Raw genomic sequence first — 15701 nt, forward strand, 5'->3', positions numbered from 1 at the left:
TTCAGATGTTTCAAATATTAAACAAGTAAGGAAGATTAAGTTCGGTTGTTTCCGATCACTTTAACCTTACTGATATTAAACAAACAACATCATATTATTTGGTTGTGTTGAAAATGTCAAATCTACCGAAAAACGATGATTGCGGTAAGCATTAAAAGAGTAATTTTATTCGGACCTTTTGTACATTATTGAAATTTTAATGAATTATTGCACAACAAACAAATTCAAACCATTTGAAAGCAATGAGCAAGTTCCAAAATGATTTGATACAAGACAATGGTTTAGGATACAATCAAAGTACTTTGCTGGGAGCTGCCGCTGTATTCACCAGGGGCCCTATTCTGTAACTCGATTTTCGCATTTTCAAGCCAATTTTCGAATAAAATATTCTTTAGCTTTAGAGTTGTAGAAAGCAAAAACGAATATTGTACGTATTTATTCAGGCAGAGGGTGGTACAACTTTCGCATAATTATAAAGTAGATCTGAATTTCGAATAGAATACATTTACGAATCGAGATACAGAATACTGCCCCAGACTTGAACCCTTTCGATCACTATTTGTTTTCATCAATAGAACACGCATTGACTGAGTAACACTTCGATTTTTACGCAGAAGTCGAAAGTTAAACATTTCTATTGGCATGTTTTCTACAAATTGCCAGAAGGGTTTTCTAAACGTGTAAAAAGCAATTGTCAATAAATTGAATACATTTTTTTAATTTCCAATTCAAAATTATTATTTCATTCTCACAAAAAGTATTTCCGATACACCAGGTACTTTTATTTTTAAAACTTTAATTAAAGAATGTTGCGAAATTTACATTTTAATACATACAAATTTTGACTACAGTCACGTTTGATATCTAACTTATATATTATGTACTATTCAGGTACAGGGTGGCTGATGAAAGTCGCTACCAAAAAAGAAATTAAATAACTTTTTTTCTATTAAATGAATCTGGTTAATTTTTTTTATTTTGCAGATTGACTTTTACATTTAACAAAAATGGATAACTGGGACCCTGAAAGAATTTGGATTGTCCGCCGCTAAGTAGGTCGTAGATTCATTAGTCTCTTTGATATATATATGTATTTTACTTAATATCTGAGAAATTGGTATTAAAATTAACTGAGTTAACTCAAATTAGATGTACTGATGTATATAAATCAACCAACCAGCAAATTAAATTTTATTATTGACCTTATGAAGAAAATATCAACCAGTGAAATGGAAATCATTATAATAGAGATAAACACCGCAGAATGGTTAGACCGAATTTGTTCATATTCAGCTCTAAACCACTTTTGTATAAACTTTGAAATGCCACACATAATAAACAACATAAACGGCTTACAAACGTCAGTTGGAAAACCGAAAATTGATATATACAGGTGTATATCAGAAATACTGTCTTTTGACTTTTGCTTCTACCCCCAATGGCATTGACAGTGATCACCTCTGAGCTTCAAAAGTCTCACGACGTTGTCATTATCAAACAGTCAATAAGATTTTCTATTTTTTGGTTTTCAATACATACATACTTTTTCTGGAAGCAGCGAACCCAAATCCATCCTATACTTCTCTAGCAAAGCGCGTCTTCAAATCTTCGCAGATTTTATCCAATTTTCTGGTTTTGTTTGTCGGCCGCAGATTCTTGGTTTTCCTTCGTCTACTTTCAGTTCTGCCTCAATTTTTTTCGTTCTTTCTGAAGAATCATGCTAAGTGAATGAGTTAAAGATAGAATATCACATAAAAAATCCCAATTATAAATTGAAAATTGCTCACGGCTGCGATGAATATCGTTACTTTCCGCGGTTTTTCTTCGTCTACTTTCAGTTCTGCCGCCATTTTTTTCGTGTCTGAATAAATGATTCAAAAATGTTCCTCGGCTTTTTGTCTCCGATTTCGGAACGTATCTATCATATTTAATGCCTTTGCCAGATCGATCGATTCTTTCTGAAGAATCACGCTGAGTGAATGAGTTAGAGATAGCATATCACATATTGAAATTGAAATTTGCTCACGGCTGCGATGAATATGGTTGTTTTCCCCGCGGTCTCCTTATTTTTCCAGTTATTAGATTTTCTATGTCGGAAAACTTGGAGCATAAACCGCGGAGAATGTAACAATCAAATATATCACAGTTGGAGCTGGATGCAGCATCCATGTATTTCAAGTTCTCTATCAAGCCGCGGCGCTTCAAATTTAGCTCTTTCAGTTACGGATCTAATTAGATTTATTAACAATTTAATCTGCATACTTTGCTACAATTTGTAACTTCAGTGGCATCGTAGCATTATTTATTAAATTAAAAAATTTATACCGTTTTTAATTTAATTTCTGGGTTATATTTTCTATTTTTCAGAATAGCAAAATTACTAATAAAACATTTAGCCCTTGTGTAAATTTCACCCATGGTTGCCGGGGTAAAAAAAATCTATTACCAATTACACTCATTAAGCTTTAGTATATGGTATTCAGTGTTATATCCTCACATAATTTTGCTAAGATATCTTACAAATTTACCGATATGTAAGGTATAAAGACAATCAGAAGTCTGAATATTCATATTGGGGATTTCAAAATTAAGAGTAGGATTGACAATTTTATCCCTATATATTATTTGGAACACTCTAAAAAGTTAAAGAATAATATGTAATTTAATATTGTGTAATAAGTGAAGTAGACGTGTATGTGGTTGTGTTTCGCCAAATTTCATACCGTATTATAGAAATGTCAGAATTATGTTACTCACGCAATTCAATCGAGCAGTTATTGACATATGGGTTTTTATCTAAGTTACAGCTATTGTATAATTTTGATACAAATTCTAATAAAATCCTTTCTCATCACCTTGGCTACAAGGTTTAATATCTCCCACTCATTTATTTATTGAGCTATCGTATTTTTAGTAATTTTGAACATAATCGTTATATGGAGAGGAGGAGGGTTTATAATTCGGTTACATCTATTTTCACACCGTATAAAGGGATTTCGAAAAGACTTTCCCCGAGCATTTTGTGTTGATTTCGCTTCAGTGAGTTGTAGATATGTAAATTAATCTCATTAAGGCCACGCTCTCTTTTCCAAAAATTTCCAATTCACATATATATATACCTCCCTAATGTGATTTATTGTACAGATCGAATGCAAATTTTAATGCTTCTAGCGCATTTACTCAACGACTTATCTTACTTTTAGCAGTTTCCAACATAACCGTTATATGCGATGTGGGCGGGGTTATTATACGTTTTCACCCATTTCCATACCGTTTGATAAAGTGCTGAAAGGTGTCATGATCTCTTTATGTGTGCCCACTACTGTGGGAAAACAAAATGTAATCAGTTTTTAATTTAAATTTCGAGTGAAAACGCATTCTTGGAAATATTTTTTCTTAGGTTGGTATCAAAATAATTATTAGTGTTTAGTATACGCTTGTCTTTCTGAATTACATACTTAAAGTACAAACGCTCAGAATGTTTTGTCCCGAGCAAGTGTTTTTGATTGGTACAAATTGTTCAATGAGGGTGGAGACCGCGTTGACGACAAACCACGTCCAGGATGGCAAGGTTTTGATGGTTGAAAATCGACGGTTAAAAGTCAGAGATCTTACTGGCAGCGTGAAAGATCATTTGGGCCTAAGAATAGTGAAAGCATAATTGGTTTCAAATTCACTAAATTTTTCGGAAAACCAGCGTCGCGTTAACGTCTGTAAAACAATTTCTATATCTTTAATACTTTTTCCTTATGGTATTACATTAACCCACGGCATTTGAAACTCCTTACATACAGCTGCAACCGAAACAACAAGAACATCTGGTAAGACGAGGAGTGCCGTGTCGAAGCGGAGAGAAAACAGGCTGCCTACATCGCAACGTTACGATCGACCACAACACGTGCGGAATAGGATAGATACCGAGAGTTGAAGAGGGAAGCGAGACGCATTTTCAGACAGAAAAAGAAAGAGGCCGAAATGTGTGAGTACGAAGAGCTTGATAAGCTGGCTGACAGGGATAATGCTCGAAAATTCTACGAAAAAATGCCGCGGCTTACGGAAGGTTTTAAGACCAGAGCATGCTCTTGTAGAACCCCTAAAGGTGACCTAGTCACCGATGCCCAGAATATACCTAAATTATGGAGGGAACACTTCTCCAGTCTGCTGAATGGCAGTGAACGTACAACGCCGGGAGAAGGCGAACCCGATACCCCAATCGATGACGATGGAGCAGACGTTCCATTGCCCGACAATGAAGAAGTTCCAATAGCAATTACCCGCCTAAAGAACAACCAAGCGGCGGGGGTCAATGGATTGCCGGCCGAGCTATTCAAACACGACGGCGAAAAACTGAAAGGGAGCATTCATCAGCTTCTTTGTAAAATATGGTCGGACGAAAGCATGCCCAACGATTGGAATTTAAGTGTGCTATGCCCAATCCATAAAAAGGGAGACCTCACAATCTGCGCCAACTACCGTGGGATAAGCCACCTCAACATCGTGTACAAGGTTCTATCGAGCGTATTGTGTGAAAGATTAAAGCCCACCATCAACAAACTGATTGGACCTTATCAGTGTGGCTTTAGACCTGGAAAGTCAACAACCGACCAGATATCCACCATGCGCCAAATCTTGGAAAAGACCTGTGAAATGAGAATCAACACACACCACCTCTTCGTCGATTTCAAAGCTGCTTTCGACAGCACGAAAAGGAGCTGCCATTATACCGCGATGTCTGAATTTGGTATGCTCGCAAAACTTATACGGCTGTGTAAACTGACGTTCAGCAACACTAAAAACTCCGTCAGAATCGGGAAGGACCTCTCCGAGCCGTTCGATACCAAACGAGGCTTCAGACAAGGTGACTCCCTATCGTGCGACTTCTTCAACCTGCTTCTGGAGAAAATAATTCGAGCTGTAGAACTAAATAAAGAAGGTACCATTTTCTACAAGAGTGTACAGCTGCTGGCGTATGCCGATGATATTGATATCGTTTTTACGCGTTGGCCACGGCGAATATCGCATTCGATGGAACGATGAGCTATATGAGATGACGACATTGACATTGTTCAGCGAATTAAAAGATAGCGGCTACGCTTTGTGGGCAAACATTTTTGCTTTCTAATAATTTTAATGCACATATCGCCTAAGCCACTAAAGTTAAAATAACCAATTGTACATAGCACAAATATTGTATGAAGTGCTAGCGACGGTGTGAAAATGGAAAACTCGAATGATAAACCCACTGTTAAAATTACTAAAAGCGCGATAAAAAATTAACTAAATACGCCAGAGACATAAAATATTAATTTCGTACGAGACATTCCTCTGACGTTGCTATATTACAAATTGCTGTATATCAAACGTTGGCGTGGTTGTATTCTGATATCGTCAATTTTCACCGTATAATATGCCGATATAAAAATAATGTTATGAACTATATATTGCTGAATTGGTTCTGACTATTATAAAATTCTTCTTGTCATATCGGTAATGAAATTTAATGTCTCTGATGTACTTATTTTGTCAGTTACGGGCAGACAGTCATCCGGATTTCAACTGTAGTTTTACAGATACAAACAACCATCTCAATTAGATTTCGGTCAAAAATATGCGAGTTTCGAGTTTGTATATATTATGTGTATATGATTCTTCCCTTAAACAAGGTATATTCCCTTCAATATGGAAAAATAACGAGCAGGTGCTACTTCGAACTGAGTAGACAATTAAGACTAAAGTTCTCTCTCGACAAACAAAGACCAACCTCAACAAGCCACTCATCATCCCCGTCCTGTTATATAGGACAGAGGCAAGGATGATGACAACATCTGATGAGTCGGCGTTACGAGTTTTAATTTGCGCAACATTAATAGTCCATTGCGCATTGACAAAGGCGAATATCGCAGTCGATGGAACGAGATATATGACGACATTGACATAGTTCAGTGAATTAAGATGCAGCGGTTAGGCTGACGTTCATTTCGTTCGAATGGATGAAAACACTCCAGCTCTGAAAATATTCTACGCGGTTCCCACTGAGGGAAGCAGATGAAGAGGACTACACTAAGAATCTCCAATTAGAGCTAAATAGCGAAAAGGAAGAACGAGTGGCACGCTGTTGTAAAATCGACATTAACCTCGTAAGCGGTGTCTACAGCAATGAAGAAGAATTGCGAAGATATCAACAATACTCCTGGAAGCTACTGTCACAAAACAACTAAATTTTGAAAGGAAATTTACACTCAAACCTTATTGAATTTGTGAACCACTTGCCAATGGATTTTAGAGATAACACGGGGTTATATACACTGTCATAATTGAATGGTGAAATTTAATTTGTACTATTAGTATCTATGCCAAATTTCATGTCAAAATATTTATTAGTATTTGAGATATACATCGTTTTGTGAGGCTCTAAAAGTGAATTCTTCAACTAGTACCGTGCCGCTACCACCGCACTCGCCTGACTTACCTTCATTCTGGCTATTCAGCTAATTCACATGACTACTCCGAGGATACCGTTTTGACTCAATTGAGGATAAAAAAGCTCAATCGAAAAAGGCCCTGATGGCTCTCACGTCTGAGGGTTTTACTGTACTATGATGACTGGAAAATTCGTTGGCATACGTGTATTGGCGCGGGAAGGTATTAATTTAAAGGGGATGAAATGGAAAAAATTCACCTTTCAATTTGATCACTGACTAGTAAATCATTCGAAAAAGTAAATGACCCAATTTGTATGCAAAAACTTAGTTTTCAACCAGTGTTTATTCAGAGGATAAACGAAAATTTCACAATAAGGTTGCAAGTGGATGTAATTTTCATTATTCGTGGAAATCAGGAATTAATTAACTGACAGACTTTCATTAGCTTATAAGAAAAATAATCATTATATGTTATACATATATGAAGCTGGAATATTTCGTGGACTGAATCGACATATTTTCAGCATTAAACTACATATAGTATATACAATATTCTACGTTCACTTAGTTTTATTAAGATATTTCACATATTGGCCGACTTACAGCATCAAGTAAACTGTAAGCTCGAAAAATTGGGTATTGAGTATATTACTCTACTGTACCAATTTTTTGCCGAAGAGCTGCTTTTTATCAAGAAAGGATGTTCTCCGAATCTCATTAGTAGAAGGTCAACAACATTCATAAAAGTACACATACTCGTTATGCACCGTTTTTATTTTTATTAATTTATGTAAGTAACATTTTTACAAAGATTTGTTCCGGCACTATATACATGAACATTAAGGCTTTTAGAGGGCCAGAAACAAGCAAACAAGCATGTCAGTGTTTCGATATAGTTTCGAATTTTTGCATTACAAAATAGAAGTATTCAAGATAGATAGAAGGTAGAAGACGAGTTCAAATCCGAGTCTATCTGTGCGTGCATCCATCTTTGAAAGCGCCAACTTGAGTAAAAATTAACCAAATACACATAAAAAGTCATAACAACCGCCTGCTACCCCTATAAAAAGGTTTAAATTTCATCTGATGTCTTACTTAACAGTATTCAAATCAATCCTCAATTAACTTATCCACCCAAGAATGCTAAAATCGGACTATAACTTTTTAAGAACCCACACACCAAATATGTGAGCCCCAGAGAATACATAATCTATGAAATCTAGGTTTGAAATTTAGGGAGAATATTTATTTTTGTTATAGCAGTCCTTCTGCCTTGGCGATAAAATCGGGCGAATACTTCCCAAATACTTGCCCATATAGCAAGTATAAATATTTTCGAACTTCTGTTTGACTACCGCTTCTTTTGGTAAATATATAGGAAATATTAAAGGTACTCATTCAATCCGCTATTTATGGTTTGTAATAGTGACAAAGTGCTGAAATGCCAACTTTGGTTAAATGTGTGCTCCGTGACAATCTTGCAATAAGTCACACTTGGTACACGTGTTTATTGGCAAAATTTCACGATATGTGCTATACAGGATGACTGATGAATTTTGCTACATTAAGAAACTCAAATAACTTTTTGTTCAGTGTATGGAATTCATTTTTCTGGATAGAAAAACTCTCTCAACATGCTCAAGTAACGGTCTCCAGTAACCGTAAAAGTGTGACCGTTTTCTTCGAAGAAGTAGGGCCCGACAATGCAGCGTGATGAAACTGCACACCACACTGTGACACGAAGTGGATGCAATTCCGTCTCATGGAGTATCTGTGGGTTGGAAGCACTCCATATTCGAAAATTTTGTTTGTTTATGTTGCCATTTAAATCGAAATGTGCCTCGTCAGACATGAAAAGACAGTTCAACATGTTTTCATCCTCTTCCACCATTTGAAGTATCTTCTGGCAAAATTCCAAGCGAATCGGCAAGTCTGCAGCGTTCAGTTTGTTGGCCATTTGAATTTTATATGGGAATAAGTCCAAATCTTTGTGCATGTGAATATCTGCTTACACCCATTTGAGCAGATAAGCTTCTTGTCGAAACACGTGGATTGTTTTGTATGGCAGCAGCTACAGCAGCGAACTATACTCTCTTTGAACCGAAACTATGGACTCCAGTGCGTGATAGCGGCGGACAATCCAAATTCTTGTTTCAATGTCCCAGTTATCCATTTTTGTCAATCTGCAAAATAAAAAAAAGTTTACTTGTTGCTATATACATACAGCGTATATACAAGAGTACATAGATACACATATGTATAGGGAAATTTACCGTTACAGACAGTCCTTATAACTGGAAACTTTCCGGATCAAAAATTACAATAACACAAATTTCATGGGCAGAACTTTCTGATTATTATTTTATTACAAAACTAATTTCTATAACCGGTCATGAGTACGTTACAATGACCGGACACAGACACTAGTTTGGTAGTATTAAATTATATGTGATAACCGGACAACATTTCATAAATTGTAAAATTTGTAATTCTCTCTTTCATTTTTAATTACAGCAGTTTTGTGAAAACAATATGTAAAATGAAAATCACAACAAGCAAATTGACTTGCGCGGAAACAAACTAACATTATTCCTGGCTGACATTTGATCGAATTTATTAATTTAGTAGAAATATATATACACATAGTTCTGAGCTGTGTTACAACTTGAGAAAGTCTTTATTTACCGAAATGCCTCCCAAATCTGTTGCAAAACTGCCAATTTTTCTAATCATTAAAACATTGGTCAACTTAGAGGTCAATTAATTATGGCTACATGCACACCCTTCCTTTCCTTCAAGTCAAGGGAATATTCTAAAGAACTTCCTACGAAAATTTCATTTTAAAGGGCAGGCGAACTTTAATCACTACAAAACATTGTGAAGAAATATCTGAGTGGTCTTCAATCATTCATACTGTTTCGAGGTCTACATTTTAAGTTAATAAGAATTAAATAAGATATTCCGTAGCGTTATGGCCTTTCTCCATAACAGTTTAACTTTCGTATTTCGAGACTTCCCTAACCACCACAGGGGATTTCCCATAGCTCATATACAGATCATTGTACGATATTGACGTCATACAGTGGAATCGATGGCATGTGTTCGCAAGTAAACAGCTATTTCACCGATCTTTCTCGCTTTTTCTTTGCAACGAGCCAAACACCATCCCCCATTAAATGCATTAGCGACCATATTAACGAAATGGACAGAGGACTGAAGACTGAATCTTATTATAAAAGTCGATGGCGTTATAATTCCAGCTACTAACAAACCTAGGATGTTTTGCTTTACATTTGACCGAATTTGAAGGAGCTTAACTCCATATATGACCGCGTTTACGGGCACAACAAAATACTCAAGTCAATAATCAGCAGCTCCTGAGAAAAGGACAAAGAAATGTTGTTGGAACTGTTACCTATATAGAGAGGTCTGCATGCTTCTGATCAAATAACACAATGCACATCTCTCCAAGCTAGGAGAATTTTGTAAAAATAACATAGCAGACGAAGGGCTTGAGTTCTCCCGATATTCCAGAGTGACCTGGCGGAACTTCATTCTGCACGTTTCTTGAAACTACCGATGGGTGACTTCGATGGCAACCAACCTTACCATCTAAGCAGGGAAAAAATAGCCGTTACAACAACAACACCATTGTCATGTTATTAATTGACATGTCGTTTACTGCGGAAGTTTTAAGTACTATATTATTAAATGTAAAAAAAACATTTAAAATTGTAATATTAAATATTATTAAAAGTAAAACTGAAGTATTTACTTGCCTATTAACTCCTCTTTTCTTTAATTTGATGAAGAAAACTATTACAAGCGAAGAAACGACCAATTTCGGACCGATCGGCAACGCTGGTTCTGAGCCGCAGTTTTTTTTTTTTATTCTGGTGTAATAGTGTAATTTTTATACTCTTACAACATGTTACTACAGAGTACAATAGTGTTGTTTACTAAACGATTATTTGTATCACTTAAAATGAATGTAATCGGATAATAACCCCGCCTACTTTTCATACATTATGACAAAAAAGTACCCGGAAATTGTAGATAAAACGCAAAATATTTAACTATTCATCAATATTTATTTTGTCGCTTTAAATGTAATCCCCACCAGATGTAATCACTTATGTCACTGATTTTTTCAATCCTAGAAACACTTTTCATAAGCACTATTTGCAATCGCCTTCAGCTCCTTCAATTCAGTTTAATTTGGGGAACAAGAAAAAAAAATATGGATTCATATCTGTTACATACGGTGGTTGATCATTGCGTTTTTGGCTATAAATTTGGTCACCATCGTACATTTTTTTGAGAGACGTCGAGCGAGAACGCAATTTATACTCAAAATATCCAAAAAAATTATTTGAACGGACTCTTGAGAGATGAGGAGCTCTTGCCATCCCTCTAATATTTGCCTGACGATTTTTAAGCGCCATATCCTTCAATTTTTTAATACACTCAGTCATGTTTTTACGCGATTATTGGTTCTGCCACTAATCGCGTAAAAAAAAATCTCGTAAAAATGGTTAGTTTTCCAATATTAACTGACGAATTGGTTCCGAATATAAAAAATATCCTGTATAACAAAATATACGCGCAAAAAAATATTCAAAAACAATACAAAAAGTTTCAAACTTCAGACTTATGATTTATTCATTCATAACAAAATAAAAAATACAAAACAAAAACCATATATGTATAAAAGAGAAGAAAATAGAAAATAGGTAGATTTATTGAAAAAACTGTTGAATTCTGTTTAATCACTGTTATTATCCGTAGTGGAAATTATTCTTAACCGCTTATTTTGATGGCCGGCACGGATATCACTAGAATGACGAGAACTATGGATTGATGTTCTGATTGACTTAGCATCTCCGACTGAGTTTGCACCATAAATTCAGTTCATTTTGTTTGAATGCTTCTTTTTGGACCCAATAATTTCCGATGTAGTTCTTTATATCTTAACATGCAGAGATTCAATTCTTTTTGAAAACTTCGAGCATGTTCAGCATCAGTATCATTTGCTACAAAATAATTTTCCAATTCTGCTGCAAGTATAAGACCTTGCTTAATCGTCTCTACTTTAATCGGATGCTCGTCTATCTCTTTGTCGCTACCATTTTCCGATTCGATTACTTCCGTAGCTATTTCAATCAAATCGTCATCACCGAGCTCTCGGTCTAGAAGAATCTCGTCAATATCTCTCTCGTCATACCTGCAAGAATTTCTCCTCCCGCGGAACGTGCTAAATCAATGATATCTGTACAATTAGTTGAATTGCTTGTTACGGACATACCACTTTTAACATATTCTGGCCAAAGAGATTTCCAGCATGCGTTTAACGTATGTTGCCTTATTTCAGAAATTGCTTTTGACGCGTACAAGATGCAATCCTTGATAGAAAATTTTTTACAAGCATCGGTGAAGTCCAGTTCAGGATTTTCCTCCAGGTTTTCCATAATGCACTGAAAAATTTTTTTGAAGTAGTACATTTTAAAAGTCGCAATAATGCCTTGATCCATCGGTTGGATAATTGATGTAGTATTCGGTGGGAGGAAAATGATATTTACATTAGGATGTTCAATCAACGGATGGCCTGGTRCATTGTCAATTATTAAAAGAGCTTTAAAGGGCTGTTTTTTCTTCTCCAAATAACTTTTAACTTCTGGTACAAAGCATTTAGCAAACCATTCTTGGAATATATTTCTAGTTAGCCAGCTTTTTTATTGGCCATCCAGTGAACACGTAAATGTTTTAAATCATTGCCCTTTAGTGCTCGCGGCCTGAGACTTTTGTTTACTAACAGCGGTTTAATCATGCGGTCACCAGAAGCATTGCTACATAATAAAAACGTTACACGGTCCTTTGCAGCTTTGAAGCCACCAATTGATTTTTGGGTCTTAGACACATATGTTCGTTTTGGTAACCTCTTCCAAAATAGGCCGCTTTCGTTCGCATTGAAAACTTGGTCTGGCGTGTAACCACCTTCTTGGATAATTTTTAAAACTTTGGTGGATAGTCCTGCGCAGCTTTACTATCAGCTGAAGAAATTTCATCCTTAGTTTTTAAATTATGAAAATTATGTCTTCGAAAACTATCCACCACTAGCTGAAAATTCGTTTTTGTTTTCCTGGTTCGATGTTAATCGAGTAAAAATACGTAGAGCTTTTTGTTTTATTGTTGTAGTATCAACTGGGATTCGTTTCTGGTTGAGATCCTCAATCCAAATTGTTAATAGGTTTTCCATTTCTTCAATAAAAACATTTCTTGAGTATGAAGTTTTCTTCGCATTTACATTTTTTCCGGAAACTACAGATTTTCTAATGCATTTTCATTTTTTTTTTATTGTGCGCACTGTAGATTCACTGAGTCCAAGCCTCTTTCCCACATTTATTTTTGTTTCTAAAGAAATGCCTTTGCGTTTTTTATTTTTTCCTGAATTAGCTTCCATTGTAAAGCTAGCAAAAATTGAAATTCCTTATTAATATTTTTTATTATTTTTATTACAAAATTATAGATATATTTTAAAGTCTTACCAAAACAACTGCACCGGCCGCTAACTAAATACATTATAACTAGATTTGCAATAATTGATACACATAGAGTAAAAGTTTTTTGTTGGGACTTCCCCGTATTATATTTGTTGGAATACATGCTTTTCGGTAGACATCCTAAACAAGACTGACTCTACATCGTTTTCTTCCTTTTGTGCTTACCACCGATCCACACTCGACAATAGCGACGCCACGCTGTCGCCTCGCTAAAACGGGCCTTCTTGAAGAGACGACTCGCAAACAACCAATCACAACACAATCAACGGCTGATGCAATAATGAGGAACTTAGTCTTTTAATGAAATTCCCGAAACTGTATACCCACACACCCACACACGCATACCAATATCCACACACTTCTAGGGTGCGCCGACATATTCAAAAATTATTACGCGTAAAAATATGTAAACAAGCAAAAAACGAAAAAATGCAATCGCGTTAAAGTAAGAAATTCGCGTAAAAAAAGGAATTTGCGCTGCAAAAATAACCGCGTTAAAGTGAAATAGCGTAAAAAGAGATCGCGTAAAAAAAGGACTGAGTGTATATTCCTTCGTTTAAGAGGTCGAAGATTGTCCAGAACGAGGTATGTCTTCAACGATCTCTCGACCGTCTTTAAAAGTTTTGTACTACTCTTAGGCTTCTGTTTTTGATAAAACTGAATCACCGCTTTTCTAACATCCACAACGATTCCGCACACGAAATTTGGTTAGAAATACAAAGTTGACACAAACTCTTTGTTCGATATTTTTATCCATTGTAAAAATCTCAACGCACTACTGAGGTGTACCGACTTAAGCAGTTGCTGTAAACAAACTGGTTGACAGATATTTAACATAGTATTTAAAGACACTCCTACCAACTTATCTAAATACTTTTTTGTAAATATCATTTACCGGGGGATTTAACTACAATTTCCGGAGCCTTTTTTGTTCCAATGTATTACGGTACTGTTAAAAACTACTAAAAGCGCGTTATTCCATAACTGAATACGTCGGACCATTCAATTTTATTCCCTAGATGGTATGAGAGGGCTTTATAAAAGCCGGAGTCGAAATTGGACGATGAGCGTGGCACCGCCCACATTTTGGAGAAACTACATACCTCAGGACTTGTTCGACCGATTCTAACCGGTCATAACTATTCAAGCCCCCAGATATCTCAAATGTGAACCCCAAAGCCTCAATAAAGGCGGATGTCAAAATTGAGTTGAATCGCGTGAATATTTGCCTTAACCCCAAATACCTGAAAGAGTTTCAAACTTCTGACTTTATACCATGTATAAAGAGGATAAAGGGGATAGGCTGACTTGAAAATAAGTTCGGAAGTATAGCCCTTCCATTTCTCTGCAGCCAATAATTATACGCATGCAATCAGTTGCTACAGAGTTTTATAGTTTTGTTCACTTAACGGTTGTACGTATCACATAAAGCTAAACGAGATAGATATAGGGTTTGTACATATATGTTGATGAAACTTGGTACCCAGGTTTCTCAGTACAAAAAAAAGTTCGAGTCGCTTAGTTTGCAGCATGTGGCAAAAGTAGCAAAGATAGATAAAACCTGGTCTACCCCAACTCCCAAATACTGTAGAATAAATATGAATATGTCCGTCAGTGAGTTATATATTGTGGTATATATATATACATATATATAGAAATTATATATATATATATTCCGATCCTCTGGTTGTCGTTGAAAACCCTAAGGTTTGGTTGCACCCTAACTTTTCTCCCTAACTCTTTCTTAATAGTTTAATATAAAGTTTTGCCAACACCAGAAGGCGTCTTTGATCCTTGCAAGTTGCAAGAGTATAAAATGTTCGTTAGCCGAAAGCCTTTGATGCTAGCGCTGCGTACTTTAGTTTATTTAATAATTTGTTTATTATGTAAGCTTTAATAAAATAAAAAAATAAAATGTTCGGTTACACACGAATGTAACACTTTCTTTCTTATTATTGATGTTTTTGTCGTGTGGCTACGTATCTAAAAATGTTGGCCAGCTCTATTGAAAAGAGTTGACTTATTTTTCGTATTGGCAAATCGTTTCGTGGAAATTTATTCAACTTGATTATACGAGTATAAGTGTATGATATATATATCCGTTTATATCCATACTTCATTTATACGTCAGAGAAGCTCCGTTTAAGTATGCTTTTAAAGGCGGATCTATTTTGAACAACTGTTGTGAATATGCCTTTCATATTTTTGTATACTTGTATATACCGTGTTTTAATGAATAACTAAAGAAATGTGCACAAATTTAAAAGTGTTACTTGAATCTTACAGTAGTCTCAATACAATAATTTATTTAGAATAACCATACAAGTGTAAATAATATATTAAGGTTTCACAAACTTATTCTTTTAGTATTTAGTAATTTATTTAGGATAATTGAAAAAATTATGTTCGGAAGGCTATTATAAAAGCTTTTCAAGTAGTCCAAGGATACGGAATCATCCGAAAATACGATTGATTTCCATTCAATTCTCTAATACATGTGAACGCTGCATTTCGAGGTTTTTTTTTATTTTTTTAAGCACAGATGCTCAGAACTTTTTATTACTTTTTTCACAGTGGGAAACACTGGCAGTGAAACCACTTTTCGAATTTATTTTTGCAGAGTTAGTCGAATTTGAAGGTGTTTTCAAAAAATAATTATTCTGCTTCTGCGATCTCCTTTTTATACTCTCGCAACAAAGTTGCTAAAGAGAGTATTATA

General features: G+C 35.5%; 1 protein-coding gene and 1 pseudogene across 2 annotated transcripts in view; one reads left to right on the forward strand and one right to left on the reverse strand.

Annotated features, from left to right (window-relative positions):
• LOC108974192 (protein phosphatase 1 regulatory subunit 14B) overlaps positions 1 to 15701 on the forward strand; it is a gene marked incomplete in the record, with an annotated part of 44888 nt that overhangs the window by 19430 nt on the left and 9757 nt on the right.
• Positions 11334 to 11953, reverse strand: LOC108974189 (annotated as a pseudogene).

This window comes from Bactrocera latifrons, unplaced genomic scaffold, assembly GCF_001853355.1.
Source record: "Bactrocera latifrons isolate USDA-ARS-PBARC rearing strain unplaced genomic scaffold, ASM185335v1 scaffold_539, whole genome shotgun sequence".
Taxonomy (NCBI): Eukaryota; Metazoa; Arthropoda; class Insecta; order Diptera; family Tephritidae; genus Bactrocera; species Bactrocera latifrons.